Below are 20,568 nucleotides of genomic sequence, written 5' to 3'. Positions count from 1 at the left end.
ACAAAACCCTACATCTGTGGGATTCTGTGTCCATAATTGATCGGACAAACTTTTCAACATTGTTTCATCATCTTCATGATCACTCCCTACCATGCCATCTTGCGAGCCATTCGTGTTCCAACACTACAGTGTCTTTTGTTTCCTGTGTGATCAAATAATACCCTAAGCTAGGTGAGTATTTTACACCAGGAAGTTGGGTTTCCCTCCAATCTGTTAAATTTATTCACTTCTTTACCATTGGTCCTAGATCTTTAGCTTGGTGTTGCAATAAAACCTAGGTAAGACAATATTTTTTTGCAGTGTGAGGGAGAAGAACCAAGCCCTGAGGGAACGTAGTGAACGAGCAGGTGAGAACATGTACTCTTTCTTAAATTTTACTTTTTTTGTCTGTGATGTAGGTCCAAAATTACCATATGCCTTTTATTTTGTAGCTTCGGATGACAGCGGCTCACTTTTGGCATTGCTTGACAACACTTTGAGGCAGGATAAAAAGCTCCAGGAACAATTTGTAAGTGTGCTAATTTTGCCGTAGGGTAATCTAAAAAGTAAAATTAAGTTTGTACACTGCATATACAGTCTGAATCAACAGCCTGTCTCACATTTATGTATGATAAAATTCAGAGAAATTTATTTTGTAACACTTTTTTTGAATTTTCAGCTTTAGAGTATCTTCTCTAATCACCTTTCCATTAATACAACCTGGACTGGTGTAGGGAATAAAGCATGTTTTAGAGACCTGTTCCTGAAGACCATTGTTCAAAGTAAGTTGGATTTTTATTTTAAATAGATGTGTATGGCCTTATGCTATTCAAATGGAATGACAGTTCTGTATTTTCTACAGGAGCCATCCGGAAGGACCCGGCAACCCAGGATGTCACTGATGGTGCTGTCCAGGTTAATGTTACGCGTTACCTGAAAGGAGCATCTGACCGTGAAGGCGGAAAAAGGCAGCACACAGCTGAGAGGGACTCACAGATGACCCCTTAACTCATTCACCGCCTGCCTTTTTGAGAAAAGTTGCCCACCTGCATTTTTGTGATTTTAACAAAAGTTTCACAAAATTCCTTGCAGGAAAAATTATATTCTATAAATATATAAACATACAAATTATATCCAAATAAAGAACACACCTTCTGCTTTCAAACAAACAATAAACAAACAAACAAACAAACAAAATGGGGAAAAAACGTTTCATTATATATTTACTTTTTCCACTTAATTTAACCACTGAAATATGGATATTTCTCTTCAAAAATACATTTTGAGCAAAACGCTTAAAAAATTGTGTTTTTGTAAAGGAATTTATGTTAGAGATCAGACTCAGAATGACTATCAAACATAAAGGCAGTTAAAATAAATCATTAAATCTTTTTAACTTCCGTTTTTGATAAATTCGGTTTGGATAAAAGCGGTATTACACTTTCACTTTGAAATTCGTCCAAAAAAGGCATATTTATTAGTTAAATATTAACTCATAATTGACGAGATAACTCGTCAATGGCGGTGAATGAGTTAAAGGGGCGGTGAATTTGTCGATTTTATTGTTTTATACTGTTGTCTGAGGTCTACTTATGATGTTCGCGTGGTTTTTACATTCAAAAACATCAAAAACAATAAGTAATAGGCTATTTTGTAACATGGATTAGTGGCTTTCTAGAAAAAAGCTTTGTTTGAAGGGGCGGGCCGCATTGAAGACCTGGACGTAAACACCCACTGCTATGATTGGACAGCTTCATTCCCCGTCATTACATGTTGGGAAATGTTATAAAAACATTAATGTGTGAAAATAGCAGCCAAACACATATATGTTTGAGCCACAAAAGATTCTGGGTGCTAAACATGATACACATAAATGACAATACGTATAGTAAAGTAGAAACAAAACTTTAAACTCGACGTGACAAAAGTACCGTAAAAAACACAGTAAGCGCGCATCAGATTATAAACTGCGGCTGATAAGCTCTTATCAATAACTTTGTATATTTCTATTGTGCTTGTGAGTTTGCTCTTAGATACACGTAACTTTACATACCACAGTTATATGATAAAAAAAGCTTTGTTGAGTGTTTGACCGTTCAAACGTAACTTGCCTAAAGTACCGTATACAACACAGTAAGCGGGCATCATAATCTAAATTGCGGCTGATATGTCCTTCCTTAAAACTACCTTTGCATATTTCTACCGTTAAATTACAATTGTATTGTTAAGTGTTGTACCTTTATTAATCATTTAATGTTTTTAGTAAATTAAAAACATTCAAACATATGTGTTTAGACACGGATGTTACAACAGGACATATCAAGAGATCTCTTCTAACAAAGCAATAGTGAAACGCAGTAACTTAAATAAAGTAAAACGTCTTACTTGCTGTGTCATTTTCGTCAGATCCAATATTAGTGGTGCTTTTAATCACAGTCTCTCTGCAAATCCAGCATCGACTTGCTTCTTTACAAGTGAATCCGCACAGTACACAAGGTAATCAAACACTCCCCACGCGAGCTGGTACTCTTCAAAAACAACTTTTATCCACGCATTCCTAATGTTATTTTCCGAGCCTCCGAATTAAAGTATTCAGCTTCTGTGTTGTTCCCGCGTGGTTCTTCCACAACCCAAGACTTCGTTACAATGGTTACTCTATCATAACAGATCACCGCGTCAAAATAAAAGTCTATCAGAAAAAAATTATTTAAAAGTCATTTTGGTTACATTTGGCAATCTTTAAAGACATGTTTAATGATTGTTGAGACACACATGTGTCACGCGAAGCTGTGGGTGGGGCTACAAAAGTGGTCGTTGTTTTGACTATGGGGAGGTGCTTCAATTCTACTTTGATGTCATATTTCTCCGAATTCCACACTTGGTTGTAAAACTGGCTTGTTGCCAAAAACTGTTATATTTCAGTAGCACGGACGTTTTCAGTTCTGAAACTTGCAGGATGTTCATTTAACTATGATGACCTCTTATATAACAAAGTATCAAGTTAAAATTGAGTATTTGATTCACCGCTCCTTTAAACCGAGGCTGATTACTGACACCCCAGCATCGCGGACAACTGGAAACCTTTCTTTATCCTGTGGTCAGTAACATCAAGAACCCTAAAGAATCCTGAAGTGTCACACTACACTCAACCAATCCACACTTCACTTTGAAAATTACTTTTCTTTTTTTCAAAATTCCCTGTGACCCTGCCTTAAGGGCAGCTCCTCGAATAGATATGGAATGGCGAGGTTGTTTGTCCTTTATACAGGTGCATGAGATAAAGTACTGATTATATGCGCCTCATTTTTTTTAGTCATGTGGATTTGTTTTTGTTTTTAATCATTCTGTTTATGTTGATGTGTGTGGTGTTATAAGCTACTGGAACCTTGAATTTCCCCTTGAGGATCAATAAAGTATTCGTTCATTTTTCATTCACAATAGACAGATAGCTGCTCCCGACGAGCTGGATGGCGCCTTGCATGGCTGACACCGCCGTCGGTGTATGAATGTGTGCGTGAATGGGTGAATGTGAGGCAAAAACTTGTAAAGCGCTTTGGATGGCCATAGGTCTGTTAAAAGCGCTATATAAATGCAGTCCATTTACCATTTATCTTATTGCAGCAAGGTGAAAATATTGTGTCCCAGGTTAGCAATGCCATTATAATAGTCTATTCTAGTCCAGAGCTTTACTCTAGGGTAAGTGGTAATAATTTATTGTTAGAAATGACGATATATTTGGTATGCTGCACGTTCTTTGGTAGCAAATATCCTCAGTACTTGATATAATGTTTACTGGTAGCCTAATTCTTTTCATCCCAGAGCTGACCTCTAAATTATAAACAATTATTATAAATGCTCATATTTGCTTGTAATGATTTTTTTTAACTAGAATTTATTTGGAAACCCGCATGGCTTTAGTACTTTTTTATTTTTCAGTTGTTTATTTCAGTGCTCTTATGGCGCTTTTCCATTGCATAGTACCCCACGGTTTAGTTTAGTTTGGGTCAGCTCACCTCACTTTGGCGTGGTTAGCTTTTCCATTGAGTTTAGTATCACTTCGCAGTGGAAGGGATTATAGGCGTGTTGTTATATTTGCGCTGCCTGCTGTGACATCATACAAGTGAGAGAGTCGTTGTATATTCCCATACAGTTATTTATTTCTCAGTCCGCCACAAAATTAAAATTGACCACCACAAACAGATATTTGCACATCACGTTTATCACTATACCTCTGTCTCACATGACAGTTTCTGAACAAACACCCGCGGCGTCAGTCGATGGCACTCCGCGGAGCCTCATTTAGGTTGCATTTAAGCATATATAATGCTGACGTGCTCATCGCGAATGTTCCGCCACAAACTGCAAGTCTGGAAAAAACTGTTATGGTTTCCCTGATTCTCAACGGATGTTTTTCATTGACAAATGGGAGTTTGGGAACTTAGAGCAGAGCAGATGACAACATGTTTGCTCGAGACAGCACAAGCTAGGACAGGTAAGCTAATCTACATTATAGTGATGACTCTGTAGTGACGAGTTTCTCAGACTAATCAGTGATCTACTGTGTTTTCGCGTCACGTTTGGTATCAGCTGGGGTCGCTTGGAACCCCAACCGAGGTGGTACGAAAAAAAGTATTGGGTACTACGTACTGCACCCAATGGAAAAGCTCTCAAAAGTAAGCTGACCCGACCCAAACTAAACCAAACCGTGGGGTACTATGCAATGGAAAAGCGCCATTACAGATCTTGTTTCAATGACTGTTAATGTACTTTGAAATGTGGAATAAAAACTCCAAATGGGATTTTGTCTGGTTTGATCAATCATTATTCTTGATAAACTGCATGCTAGAAATAGCCTATATAAATATTATATATATATATATATATATATATATATATATATATATATATATATATATATATATATATATATACACAATAAGCGGCGGAAAATCGCTCGAAAAAGCGTTTGCCTCCAACGGCCGCGAAAGAGCCGCCTTCAATATAAAGGCGGCTGAACGGCGGTTGGCACAATGTGCAAGTCATGACCATATAACTTTACTTTGTATATAAATATATTATTGTTAATAGACGTCAAATATCAATTGATTTTTTATATTTTTATTTAAAACTGTCACAGCAAACATCACGCTGGCTTCTACTTACAAACATGCATACGCGGGTGAGGGTTAATAAATCTGCTGTTTTCTGAGGGTATCTGCGTGCGTGGGATCCGGGAAGGTATGCTTTTCCTCCAGACCTGGACGCTTTGTATGTTCGACTTTAAATGGTGCGGCGCTGACTGGTCGGCGTATGACATTAGAGTACCGCGAGAGCAAAGGTAGTCGGACCATTTGTTGCTCTAGTGGTACTTTGATGTCTTCGTTGCCAAACTGTCTGCGCAGCGCCACATAGACTCTTTACAGCAAAGTACCAGCAACATGAGAAGTGGTGGCACGCAAAAGAAAGTGAAGGTACGCAGTACGCTAAAATATAAAGTGTCTGTACTGCGAGCACTGGTTTAGTTATTTACATCGTGTGTTGCTCTTTCACCATTGTGCACCCCGCGCACTCGCTCTGTAGTTTGTAGTTCACGCTCTGGCTTCTGTAAACAATGGCCGTTTCTCAATACCAAGTAGAGGAGAGTGGGGCAAAGTGAGCCAGTGGGTAAGTTGACCCACTCACCACCTCCATTATCTAGGCAACCATACAGATTTGTAGCCGTGTGACCACAAATACAGGTAGCAACCATAATTTCTATTTGGCTATGTTAAAGAGAAGGACAAATTTAAGAGTTATGATTAAAGTATGATTTTTTTTTACAAAAAAACTTTTTTTATCCTATCAAAGTCAAATTTATACATACCAGGTATAATGGCTGTTATGTCAAAGTAGATTTATCCAGGTCTAAATATTTATACCATAAATATTGGTGATAGGCTAATGTATAAAACCATGTGAATGATTTAGCTAAAGATTAGCCTGAATTACTAAGCTAGGCAGTTTTCCCAAAATGGTGGCTGTGGGGCAAAGTGAACCAGCGGTTCAACCCCACCATGAGGCATTGAAACCACTGAATATGTTTCATTTAAAAAAAAAATTCTGTGTAGTTTCGCACAACTGATTTGTTCATTTTTAAAATTTTTAGAAAACATATCATGCCAAGACATTACAATATTAAGTACTTTCTCAACATCAGTGGATGATACTCTGATGTCATGTGCTCGGCTCTTGCGGCGTTGCGTAAAGTTGACCACACCTAAAATACGTACTGCTAAACTCGACAGAAATGCTCTGTGTATACCAACAAAATAAATTGATGACTTTCGAGTTTCAAATGGCCAATATTTTGTTATTCTTGAACCCATAGACATGGTCTTGGTGTCCAGAGAGTATCTTTGCCCGACAGCTACAATATGTTATTAAAAAATAAATTACATCATAAGGATAAATGAGTGCTTGCAGAATATATATCTATATATTTGACGAATGCTTATCAGTACATTACTTTTTTGTTTCTTCAACTTTAAAGATGAATATTCTCCTTTAGAGATCATGGATTAAAGTTCTCCGTCGTAGCGACGGATTTCCGTCGATTGCAGTGAGTCTACGACGGATTTCCGTCAGTTGCAAAATTATTAAATTAACGTTTCATAAAGACGCAGAGTATTCACCTTGTTAAGTGGAATGTGATCAAAGCCTGGAGTGGAGCGAAATCACGTTCCTCTCTCCACTGTAAGCGTTCTGTAATCATACGCACCAGATCCACTCCGGGTTTTCTGGCTGTATCTCACGTTAAGCTGAGGTAAAACTTTATTTCTGCTAGCATGGACATACTTGTAATGCAGGAAGGATCCGATGTTTTGGACATCGATAAAGGTGTATAAGACCAATGGAGATTAACTTGATTTAGCGAAATGAGGAAGATTGGCAAGCCTTTCAGTTCGTGGGCTAAGAAAATCTAACAGCCAGGTAATTTACGTGTCTTTGCACAGTAAGCCTAGGGTCCTGTATTTTGGGGGTAATTGATTTGTCTCGTACGTGATCGTTTTTGACTGCTACGCTAATCTAACCAGTGGCTGATATACAACGAGTTTGTTTAACATTTGGGTAAACTTCACGTGGCACCACAACAATCAAGAGGCAGTCAGATGACATCAAAATCCCGTGAGAGCGAACCGAGAACTCATTAGACGAGACTGCTTCCGAAATGCTCTCGCAGTACTTTGATGTCATCCTGTCAGTTCTTGCAGTTGCATGTGCGCGTGGTCAGGAAATCTTGACGTTTGTACATATATCTGCATTTAAAAACAAGTGATTTTAAATTAAAACAATAACAACAGTGTTAAATGCGCTGTTTCTGTATGAGGGGAATAAGCAAGTCGCGCATTCGCTTCTCTTTGAGCTTGTGAGTATTTTTGCCGCTTTGTTGCCCTTAAATACACATAGGTTATGCGTCAAAAATCCCGTCTTTGCAAGTATCCTTAAACACGACCATCTGTCACTAATGTTAATCAAACAATTAATCTCTCACTGCTCTTGACTAAATCAATTCATACCTTTACTAAGATCTATACATTATTGTTTATTCTCCTTATTTCATCACTGACTGTTTATCCTTAGTGAGCTTGAATTTTGTTCTTGTGTAATATACGCACGTTGTGCACAATGCGTTGTTTTAAGTGCATAACATTGCGCATAAAATAGCACCTCAGCTCTGCCTCTATTGTAAAATAGTAATTTGTTGATAAAGGGTACAATCATTCAATGTACAACTGTCACTATGATTACAGGCATCCTGTGCGAATTGTACACAAGTTTTATTTGAGTTGCTCGTTCAGGGTTTATATTCATACATAACGTTACTGTATTGTGACTGTAAGCTGTTGTGTGAGCAGAACAGACCCTGGATTGTTCGTTTATGTGCACTGAATAATATGATATAAACATTTCTGTACCACTTTTAAAAAAAGTTGTATTTGTTCACATTATTAAATGCATTATATAACATGAACAAACTATGAAAAATATAGAGTATATAAGCATTTATTAATTCATGTTTATGTCATTAAAGTAGTTGATGTTAGTTCATGGTGCATTAACTAATGTTAACAGTTTCAACCTTGATTTAAAAAAAAAATGTAAAAGTAAATGCCAAATTTAATAAGATTTACAATTAATAAATAATTAAGTTTTATTAAAGGTGGTGATATTCATATTTCTTTTTATATAGTGAGTTATTTAGCTGTTTCACCTTAATCTGATATGCCCTGCAAACTACATCTTACAGAATACATTTTTTTAGTTTGTCACAACAAGTAGATTTACATGACGGGATAAAGTTTTTAACCCTTAGTGCAGGAGTCACAAGTGTTTTGTTTTAGACAGATATTAAAGGTAATGGTTCAATTAAAGAACTGTGTTAAAAGTAAAGCTGTAAATTAACAAACTATTAATAAACCTATATCATATGTTGTAATTAAGTGTTAACACTGTTTATTCAAAAAAAACATACTCACACTGCTGTTGTATTTCATAGTGACAGTGGGCAACCCTATAAATGCCACAGTAGACTTCAATATGGCAAATAATGGCAAAAACATCTCCCCTTAGAATGCTATTGGTCTCGCCTATTTACAAGGAATATGACTTGGCCTGAAAAAATTTCAGTCAGAAGAATTTTTTTCACTTTAATCCATGAGAGATGCAATTTTTAGCAATAGCACATTATATTCAAAAATTTTTGCTCATAAAAAAAGATTTTTCGCTTATTTAAATTACTTTTTTATTTTTTATGCACGTTTAGTTTTGGTGCAAAATCCCAAAAGCTTATAATTAGGAAATACACACAACACGCTTAACGTATATTTTCTATATATTAAAAATGTTGTAAAAAAAATACGTATTCTTATATAATAAGAATAACAATATGATACATTTATATTGCGCTCAAAATGATTTGGGTATTAAAACATTCAGCAAAAATGAATTAAATTAGATAAACTAGTTAATGATATTGCGTAAATGCGCTCGGCCTCTTCAAAGGTCTTCGTGAATTATTTTGTTTTAAGACTCAGTTATCATACATCACGTCTCTTCTACTGTAAGTACACTGAAAAAATAAGACAAATGATGCGCGTTTGAGTCTGATTTTTATGAAGAATATGTGACTGTTTATGTAACTGACAAAAGAAAACTTCACCAACGAAATGTTTGCCAAAAAGCATGCATTTGTATGACATCAAAGTCTATCGCCTAAACATCGATAATCCGTGTCATGTTACTTCTATATCATACAGTATACGCTCAGCATGAAGTCGAGCACACAAATTGTCGTCAGTATGGCCTACATGAAACACGACTACCATCTACAGGTTTTTGTTTTTCCTGTGTCCCCCATCGAACCCCCCTTCTGTGGGATCTCGCAGAATTTCGGAAGTGCTCGCGGCATTCTGCTCTCAGAGACGCGCATTTTTAAAGGCCACATCTGTAATGGCCTCCTCACTGGCCTTCCCAAAAAGACCACTAGACAGCTCCAGCTCATTCAGAACGCTGCTGCCAGGATTCTGAGCAGAACCAAAAAATATGAACATATCACACCAGTCCTCAGGTCACTACACTTGCTCCCAGTTTCATTTAGGATTGATTTTGAAGTATTATTAATGGTATATAAATCACTCAGTGGACTAGGACCTCAATACATTGCTGATATGCTCATTGAATATAAACCCAACAGATCACTCAGATCATTAGGATCACATCAGCTAGAAATACCAAGGGTTCACTCAAAGCAAGGAGAGTCAGGTTTTAGCTATTATGCCAGTCGCAGCTGGAACCAGCTTCCAGAAGAGATCAGATGTGCTCCAACAGTAGTCACATTCAAATCCAGACTCAAAACACATCTGTTTAGCTATGCATTTACTGAATGAGCACTATGATGCGTCCGAACTGATTGCACTATATGTGACCAGTCACGGAAAGTAGGGACACAAGTCGGATCTGGGCATTTTGAGTTATTCACAGATTCTGAAAGTGCAGTTTCTAAGCTTTCCAACGATGTGTAACACATGGAAATCTGATAAGATTTGGAGAAGTTGTGGCCATTTGAATATAGGAACTCAGAAATACTCAAACCGAGAAAATCGAGACGAAAGGGACTCTTCTTTTCAGCTGGGGGAGACAATAGGGCTCATTTACATCTCATTTAGCTAAGCCATGCCCCCTGTAAAACCCTTTTTGAGATGTTCTAGCATCATATGTAGTATTTTATGACCAAATGACAACCCGCAAAATAAACATGACTCTTTTACCTTTGTGGGGATCACAAGTCGAATCCAGTCTGTTTCAGATTATCCAATGACCATATTTGTCCACAAATGCGTATAATCCGTGAAATATAGATTGTTTACATCAGATTACAATATAGGTAATACAATATAATATATAATCTGAAGACTATTTAAATCGTAACATGTAAGGGTATATGAGCTTACACTCCGTTAAACACATGAACCCACCTTCAAAGTTTGTATTTAAAATAGGGAAGTAGTATAATAGATCATCCAAACAGCGCTGTCGAAAACGTGACATCCTTTAGAGAGGTTACCAATGGCTCGCTCGTTCCTCCATCAGCCAATGACTTCATGGAAAATATTGATAGACAAAACATGTAGCCAATTATATGAAGAATACAACGATATCTGTGTAACTTCTGTGTGTTTGGACTCATGCTGCGCTGCAAGAACTGACATACAGATGACGTCAAAGTACCGCGAGAGCGAGTCGAAATTAAACTACTCCGTAAGATTTCTTGAAGAGCTCTCGCGGTACTTTGACGTCTTCCGACTGCGGCGCCGCATAAAGTCAGTGACGCGGCTGACGTACGATGCGGCTGACTGTTATTTGTTCCGCCCCAGCTTCTTTTATTTTTCTTTTGTTTTGTGCGCCCGAGCTTTACAGTCTGGGGAGACGCAGGCTATAAGTTTGAAAAAAAAAAAAAAACTTAGCAAACATATCTGAGGAACAGGGCAGCGCGTCACTACAGTCACGTGACTTCACGCTCGAGCCGGAAGAGAAGACAATGCTGAATAAAGTCGTAATTCTGCTATTTTTGGACCAAACTGTATTTTCGATGCATCAACACAATCTTACTGACCCACTGATGTCACATGGACTACTTTGATGATGTTTTTATTAACTTTCTGGACATGGAAACCATACATAGATTTTCAATGAAGGGGAAAGCTCTCGGACTAAATCTAACGATAAAGCATCTTAAACTGTGTTCCGAAGATGAACGGAGGTCTTCCGAGTTTAGAACGACATAAGGGTGAGTCATTACTTACATTATTTTCATTTTTGGGCGAACTATCCTTATTTAGTAGTCACGCTGTTCCCTTTGGGGGCGGAGGCGAAAACACAAGCTTATACAGTATGTAAATATACACACAGACAATGACGCCCCCGCTGCACGCTAGAATCTCCGGAAAAACAAGCCTATTTTAACCGCAAAATGTACGCTTTTAAATATACAAAAACTGCTATCTCAAACATGGAGAGGCTTCTTCGTGATCTCAACTAACAGATTCTGCAATAAAACGAAAATCACAAATTTCGAAAAAAAAACTTTGTTTCTCATTTTCTCGAAACTTGTGCTGCCGACTTGAGTCCCTGGTTTCCGTGACGGGTCACATATTTTATATGCTCTATTTTAATTCTTTTTTATTTCTCTTGTTTTTATTCTTATTTTTAACTGTTTTATACTTTTATTCCTGTTTTTTATTTTTCACACATTTAAACTGTTTTTATTAAAAATCACATTTATTTTCTATTAATTGATATTTTAACTTCTCGTGTATCTTTGATTTTTTTTGTGTCTCTTATTTCTACATACTTTTTTCTTTTCTCTTATACATTGTTTTCTCGTTTCTATTTAAAGTTATTGAATGACCTCTGTGTATGAAATGCGCTATACAAATAAACTTGCCTTGCCTTACAGAAATTAAATGATATAAAATAGACATCTATTGGTGTGACCAAGTACTGTCAGAGCACCCATAATTTGGAGGGATTTGAGGGGTGACCTGAGGGTAGGACACAGGTGAATGGTACGGTAAATGTAAAGAAAACAATAGCAATATAGATAAAATGGTATGTACATGAAATCAGATTGTAGTCAGAAACTGTAGTGCATATAAGTCACAAAGACAGAAGTTTAAAGGGGACATTCCACAAGATGTTTTTAAGATATAAGGTCTCATGCTGCCAGTGTTTTAAACAGGCACAATGATTTTCAACATGTAACAATAAAATACACTTCCACAAACACTCAGAAGTTTACTTTTTGACCAAACCACACAAGCACATTTAAATGATCTGTAATAAAACTACACGTTTAATGCTTAAACTTTAGAGAAACAGATCTGTCAGTCTCTCACTCTCCATCTTGTAACTCCTCATATTCATTTGAAACTTCAGAGAAACATTCAACAACATATTTATGCTTATTGTGTATGATAGTGAATATGCGTTGTTCTCTCGCTCTTATCTCGTGCAGTGCATTAATCCTCATGTTCATTCATATAAACTTCAGAGAAACATATTAAAGGTGACATAGAATGATTAAACAGAGTATTTATCCTTGTTCTGTGATGTGACATGTAAACATTTTTTTTGTTTGGGTCTGTAATGCCTTAGAAGCTTCCTAAAAACCTCTCTCAGATAGCTCTATTAGGGTGGGGGATTTTAAACAAGTGGTTTTGCAACTATTTGGCTCCTCCTACTGGCTTAACTTGCAATCTCATTACTGATTGGCTGACTTTGCTGCCACTCAAAAAATGTAGCCAATTATTTTAAAGTGGAGGGGCAGTTAGATGCCTGTGATGTCATAAGCATCAGTTTTTCACATTGGGCCGTTTTCTGGCTGACATTTCTAAAAGAGGAATTTCTATGAGACTGAGATGTTAAGCATGTTTAGCACTTTTTGTATGTTTGTGAATGCGGGTAGATTACCATTATTCAACAAAGACAAGGTAAAAATGGTTTTTCAGTCTCTGTCCCCTTTAAACAACATACTTGAAAGCGAACCGTCGCGTTGCTCTCTCTCTCTCTCGTTCGTTCGCTCACTCGCTCTCTCTCTTGCACTAAATTAAGGTTAATCCTTTAGAACGTTGACTCAATCTTTAGAAAGATTATTAAAACTACTAGTTATAAGACTGTAGGCTCCTGTTTGTGTTTGAGGGAATACAAACGCGTCGTGCTGTCAGTAATTCTTTCTCTCTGTCTCTTGCACTCATGAGGCCGCGCCATCATGGTTGGATAGCCCAGATGAAGGGGCGGTATCATTATAATAAGATGCCCTTAATACGCCATGGGGGGACCGAAATCCAAATTACCTATATATTCACATGCTTGCAGAGAGAGCCTTACCAAAACAAAGTTACAGGGTTGCTATTTTTCATGTTTTATGGGTTGGTAGAAGCACTGGGGACCCGATTATAGCACTTAAACATGGAAAAAGTCTGATTTTCATAAAGGGGACATTCTAAGTTAACAGTAGTGCAAATAAACATGTATGAAATATATTGTCAGGATTCTGTCAGGATCCTTTCTTGTCATAGTCTCTAGCTCCTTGTGACAGGGTTCTGGCTTTACCATGTTTTATGTGAAGGCACGTGGTTTTGTTTATGAGGCCATGTGCTTTCCCTGTCTCGTCTATGATCCCACCCCCTTGTCTCCTTGTTAATCATCCTATTATTGTTTGATTCATGTCACCTGTTGCTCTCTTGATTTGGTACCTTATTTAATGCCCTTATGTTTGCATTCCTGGTTCGTTTTGTTAAAGTACCATGTCTTTGAAAGAAACCTTGTCTTTGTAAAAAAGTTTATCGTCAAGTCTAGTTAGTCTAGTCTGTTTGTTGTTTTGTTTATATGGTATTGTTGTTTTGCCCCTTATAAAACCCTTAGAGATATTATAACGATATATATATATATATATATATATATATATATATATATATATATATATATATATATATATATAAAAATATTAGTGACCACATCATAACGATAATTTCATGCTTATTCACTTACTAAAGCACTTGCCTTTAGTGGCATTAACTGATATTGGATATTTCTTGTAATAAAAACTTTTTGCAATTGTTTATAAATTACATGTCACTGAATATGTAAATATGCTGTTGTTGCATTTACACAGCAGGTATACCAGCAGATGTCCTCAACATGCTGCGTTTTGCGTAACAAAACAGTAAAACTAGTTTGTGTAATCTAATCTTACTTTGGTGTAGTCAGTGTGGTAGAAATTTCACACCAAATGCTTCAGCGCTGAATACCTGAGGTAATTTTATGTTATAGACCTCAGCAATGAGCTTCTCCACTGTCATTCAAGTCTGCATGCACTTAAAGTTCAAATAGATTTGATTGGCCGTCAACGGTTTATCGTTCATTAGATGGGACAAAATTAATCAGAAAGTGATCCCAACGATATTGTTCATATATTGTTCCCAACGATATTGTTCGGTATTGCATCTTTTTCATTATAGTTGTGGTGTGAACTCTGCTATTATCTTTAATATAAAAAAATCCAAAACTATGTTTTTATAGTTATCGTTATAATGTGAACGGCCCTTCACAGGTGTAAGACAATTTCCTGAATAAAGATTAAAAAAAAAATCACTGCTTTCCAAAACAAACACCGATTTCCTCGTTTTTAAAGGATTGAGAAATGCAGTAGTTAGAGAACTGCGTGAAGCAAAGACCGCCTATTTTATGCAAATGATTGAGGAATCTGAAGGAAATAGCGCATCCCTTTGGAAGCACCTCAACAGTCTTATTAAACTTAAGCCTAATCAACAAAAAACAATATTAGAATTGGAAGTAAATTGAGCTACCAGTACTAACAATTCAGTTATTGCAAATGAATTCAATAACTTCTTTATTCAGTCAGTGGAGGAACTTGCTGAGACTTTTGAACCAGCAAACCTATCATATATCAACACAAAGTCTGAGTCATCAAAACTTTTCCAAATTCAAGAGGTTAGTCAGGAAAAAGTACATAAAATCATTACTAAACTAAATAAGTCTAAGGCAAAGGATGTGTTTGGGCTGGATACTGCGTTTATTAAAGCTCATAGCTTTGCTTTGGTTAAACCTGTAACCCATCTGATAAACCTTTCCATCAGAGTGGGTAAATTCCCACAAAGTTGGAAACAAGCCATTGTTACACCAATTTTTAAGGATGGGATAAAGGACCAAGCAAGCAATTATAGGCCAATTTCTATATTGCCTGCCCTATCAAAAATTTTAGAGAAGGTTATTATGTAACAGCTAATAGAGTATCTTGAAAGTAACAAACTTATCAGTTCAAAACAGTTTGGTTTTAGAGCAGGTTACTCCACAGAAATGGCTAACTGTTACCTTATTGAGAACATTAAGAGTAAGCTGGACAAGGGTAATGTTGTGGGAGCTGTGTTTATAGACCTTAAAAAGGCCTTTGATACCATGAACCACATGATACTCTTGAATAAACTCACCACTTTTAACTTTTCTGAACATGCTATAGGCTGGTTTGCATCATACTTGGAGCATAGAGAGCAACGTGTTAAAATAAACACAGAACTCTCAACACCACTATACTCCAAAATGGGTATTCCACAGGGATCCATTTTGGGGCCTCTGCTCTTTAGTTTATATATAAACGATTTACCAACATGCTGTCAGTCAGCAAACTGTCAAATGTATGCTGACGATACAGTAATTTATGCATCAGCCAAAACACCACTTGCAGTAGCAGAGACATTGACTAAGGAAATGGAGGGTATATCCCAGTGGCTTAAAAATAATCATTTGACACTTAACATCAAAAATACTGTATCTATGTGCTTTTATATAAGAGGGAAAGCTAAATGTACTATCAAAATAGATCAAGCAATAATAGAGGAAGTTGATGAATTTAAATTTTTAGGTATTATTTTGGATTCTTAACTTAAATTTAATAAACACATTAAGAAACTCTGCAAGACTATTCAGATAAATTTGAACTGTTTTAGACAGATAAGATCTCATATACATGTCAAGGCATCATTGCTTTTCTTTCATGCTATGATTCTCTCACACTTATCTTATTGTGTTACTGTATGGGGCCAAGCCTCCCAGACAACAGTCAAACCCATTATATCACTGTATAAACAGGCACTGAAAATAATGGATCAGAAACCAATTACGTGGCATCATTGTCTGATTATACAAAAATACAAGCTTTTAAATTTTGATAGTTTTATCAAGTTCTCTTTTATTAAACTGATTTTTAAATGCATAAATAATTTAGCTCCAGCCGTAGTCTGTCCTTTTGTGACAAAAATAAGCACAAGGAGAGTGGCCACTAGGGGAGCAGTTGGTGGCAACTCAATAGCAGAGGGGCGCAAAACCACTTTCGGCCAGTCATGTTTCTCAGTGATAGGAACCCATTTTTGGAATGAATTACCAAATGAAATAAAAACACAAACCGAGCAAAAAACATTTAACAGACAGGTAAAATACTGGCTGAAAGAAAATCAAACATGTGGCCATTGATTACGGCTGGGTATTTGGGGGCTTGTTATGTGATGTGCTGTATTGTTTAATATGATCATGATTTTGTGAAATTTTTATGTTAGTATATAGTTTTATGTATTTATAGTATGATTGTGTAATTGATTGTAGTTTTTAAAAACAAAATATTTTGATTATTTTAGAACGGTCTGAACAGGTTCTAGGGTTGCAAATTAGCCTACTGGCTAGAAACCTTGCAACACATTTACACATATGATTACTAACTGTGATAATTATGTAAGTAATAATGTGCTCTGCATTGTCCCTGACAAATAAACGTATAAAAAAAAGCCCCTCCCCAAAGGACACAGCATGAGTTTGCCATGTGAGCCCGGGAAAACAACTCTCCACGATTTACAGTGGACTTCCTACCGAGAGCACATTTGGTTTTCAAAGATCACACCTTAGGGCATCATACATTTGTATTCTCATTCTCTCAAAGCAAACTGTATATGAAATGCCACATTCTACATGCACAAAGAATCCAAAACTGATCTTATTTGTTTCTATTGAACTATCTCATTGCAAGTGGTTACAATGGTCTCACTCATATAACAACAGAATTCAATGTTAAAGTATAGGTGAAACTTTATTCAATGTTAATAGACACCTCCCATTCTAAGCATAAACCAATCACCCACTGTATACAAATTAAGGACAGCCCTTAGTTTTACAACAACCAATCAGTACCAAATTCCTATATGCTTTGTTCTCTGGTTAGTTAAGGAGATGTGTAGAAGATTCAGATGGGACTTTCTATATCTAGAAATGCACCCCCATGATGCTGTCCTGGCACAGCATCATGCATTTTTATTTTATGTTGAGGAATCTGTAACGAGATCTTCATCTCATAACCAGGTATGCAATGTTTTTTTGTTTGTTTCCTACTTGAATTGGAATGTAAATTGGCTTCTGAATTATGTTTTTCATACCTGGTTAATAAATTGTTACGTTCATTCTAATTTGCTCTGTATTATTATTGACTCTTCTAAGTTACTATAAAGTATTACGATATCCTTTGTCACAATAAATCTATGACCGGGGTATAAATTCATGCTAATTGTCTATACCGCTGAACTAAGATGTCCAGCAATTGCAGTACTATAGGCAGGCTATAGGGAGATAAGCCTGGACCTCTGATGATAGTCCTTACTTTGATTAAGTTGTTGTATGGCATATAATTCGCTATACCAGGTTAGACGGTGCTAACTTGGACCTCTGGTCATAGTTTGAGATACAGTGTTTCCCATACATAGGCTCTACTTGGGCGGTGCGCCCAGGTTAATTGCAACCCGCACAGGGAAAAAAATCACTTTACGAATTTCCGTATTTTCTGAACTCGACTGGATGACCCGTGTTTTGTTGAGAGAGAGAGAGAGAGAGAGGTGGGGGTCGGGTGACCGTGAAGATGATGTACGCGTCATAAACTCATCATCCAGCACGGCAAACTGGATCAACTGCAGCACATACGGAGCAGCCAGGGAACTACACTGCGACCAAAATGGTCGCATATGCTTATGTGCATATGTGTTTATAGCATCCAAGTTGGCTTCATTTTGCGTGCAAGCACGTTGTGTCTCTCCTGTTGAGTGTCCGTTCACGTGCTCTCTGTTTCTCAATGAATTTGGGTGCGACGCGAAGCAACCTCAGTGTCACATAGTATCCTTTCATGTTTCTGAACTTGAGCAGAGTTTTACCATTAGAGGTCTTTCTTCACTGAGGACGCGGGACCCGTACGGTTCCGGGTTTATATTTTAAATGGTCAGTCGGGTCCGGGTCGGTCCTAGTTCATCGGGTCCCAAGTCTGATTAATATTGTGTGTAAAACCCGAGTCCATCGGTGAACGGCCGCGAGCGCTACCGCGTTAAAGCTCGAGTGCTGTTTCAGACCACGCGCCGCTTCATTTTCTTTATCCCATTATTTTAATAATCTTACTATTAATCAGAGATGGGACCAAGTCACACATGTGCAAGTCTCAAGTAAGTCTCAAGTCTGAACCTTCAAGTCTCAAGTAAATCCCAAGTATTTTTTTTTCTTGGGCAAGTCAAGTCGAGTCACAGGCTATGTCAAGTCAAGTCCTGTAGTAGGTCAAGTCAAGTCCAAGTCAAGTCACCTTATTATTGTAATTTTACCTGCAGAATCTGATCTTAATAAAGTGACAAGATATACAGTAAGTAACTATCAGTAAATTACAATAATTTGGATTTGCATTGTAAATACTCATGTTCAATAAAATACATCATGGAATCAAACAAAATTGTAACTTCATAAATTATTTATTTTTCACTTCTGCCAACCGTGTTTGAAATTTTCCACATTGAGTCCATAAAACAAATAACAGCTTAACATCCAACAGACTCCTCTCTGAACACCTCCCTGTCTCTCAAACACAGTTTACGTACAACATTAAACTTTGTTAAATTTCTCCTCTCTCTCTCTCTCTCTCTCTCGCACACACTTTTTTGTCCCCAACACGGTATGATGAGCGCTACATTAGCTATTATTACATTAGCTAACTACCAACTAACCAGATATTAACAAAATGACAAGCATTTACTGTGCATAATGGCTCTTTAAATGACGAACGAAATTGGAGGTTGTCGTCTGGCTGCCCGTAATTTTAATGTTGCATTTCTTGCAACGCACTGTTCATCTTTTGCCATCTTGTTGAAGCCGAAAGCGATGACCCTCGGTACCCCTCCGGCTGACATGTAGATATCTGATCTAAGTGTGCGTGGTGTGCGTAAGGTACGAGAGGGCATGACGAATGATAGTGTCGTGATTCAGTCATGACAACACCATTCACAGCCTGTCCTCCAGCTGGGTCGACTTTATTTTTTTAAATAATTTATATATTTATATTTAAACTGAAAACATGATGTGATTAACACTCAAGTCATTCAAGTCATCATGTCTCAAGTCAAGTCAAGTCCCGAGTCTTTAACTTCCAAGTCCGAGTCAAGTCCCAAGTATTTTAATTTTTGTCAAGTCAAGTCACAAGTCACAAAAATAGCGACTCGAGTCCAAGTCACCAAGTCACAAGTCCCCATGTCTGCTATTAATAGAAATCTAAACGGTTTGCACATAGATTGTAGCAAAAAGCAGTGCTAATACTGAACGAGCAAAGCTCTAGCTGACTCAGGATATAAAAAACGCAAAGCTGTAATGTAAAGTCTGTCATCGAGACAGCAAGTAGACTTTTAAATCTGAAATAATTAGTGGATTAAGCTTTTTTTAATCAGCAAAAGAGAAGTAGAAAGCAGAAGCAGAAAAAGTGATCTAATAGAAATTATTACCATTATAACATCAGTCACATTTATAATCTATAGACCTGCACTGTCTATTAATAGGCTATACATAGTATTGTATATTGAGTTTGATGAAAGGGGTCATCAAATTACTTCATATATCAGTGCAAAAACATTAAGTGTTTTTGTGGTGCTTTGACAAACAGTGTCAGCTTTGTTTATGGCAAAGAAAGTTTGGGGTGGTTAGATTAATGAACTATAATGTGAAATTAATATTAATGTTCAATAATTCAAAGTATTGTGTTGTGTCACACATTATTAGTTCTTTGTCACATGTATAGTAGACCATTTTTTGTCGGTGGATAATGATTGCCCTTTTCACCCGCTACCACCACAAGTAAATTTCAGATCTATGGGAAACACTGAGGTAGTTGGCTGGGGTTGCGTAAGTATTTTTAATAAGGGCACGCCAGCATGGGGCAGTTGCTTCAACCATTTCCTCTGGTTACACGGATAGACTAATTATTTAACCCTAACTAAGTTGTGTGTAATCGTGATTACTATAGGCAGGCTATAAGGAGATACGCCTGGACCTCTGGTTATTACCTCTACTTTGATTAAGTTGTTGTATAGTATATGATTCGCTATACCAAATTAGAAGGTGCTAGTTTGGACCTCTGATCATCTTATGGGTTTGTATCCAGTTGTATATAGATGGTTACAGTGATCGATGTTG

At 37.0% G+C, this 20,568-nt stretch overlaps 1 protein-coding gene and 1 long non-coding RNA gene across 3 annotated transcripts in view; one reads left to right on the top strand and one right to left on the bottom strand.

Moving 5' to 3' along the window:
- Positions 1–20,568, bottom strand: part of LOC135745955 (uncharacterized) — a 605,494-nt gene that overhangs the window by 121,094 nt on the left and 463,832 nt on the right. The gene's annotated exons all lie outside the window — the stretch shown is intronic.
- Positions 266–762, top strand: LOC135718430 (uncharacterized). Its single transcript, XR_010520787.2, has 3 exons — positions 266–347; positions 432–508; positions 659–762. It is a non-coding gene; the product is annotated as an uncharacterized lncRNA (long non-coding RNA).

Source organism: Paramisgurnus dabryanus, chromosome 10, assembly GCF_030506205.2.
Source record: "Paramisgurnus dabryanus chromosome 10, PD_genome_1.1, whole genome shotgun sequence".
In the NCBI taxonomy this organism is placed as follows: domain Eukaryota; kingdom Metazoa; phylum Chordata; class Actinopteri; order Cypriniformes; family Cobitidae; genus Paramisgurnus; species Paramisgurnus dabryanus.
The sequence above is the reverse complement of the archived record's forward strand: the minus strand, read 5'-3'. Positions and strand labels throughout refer to the sequence as shown.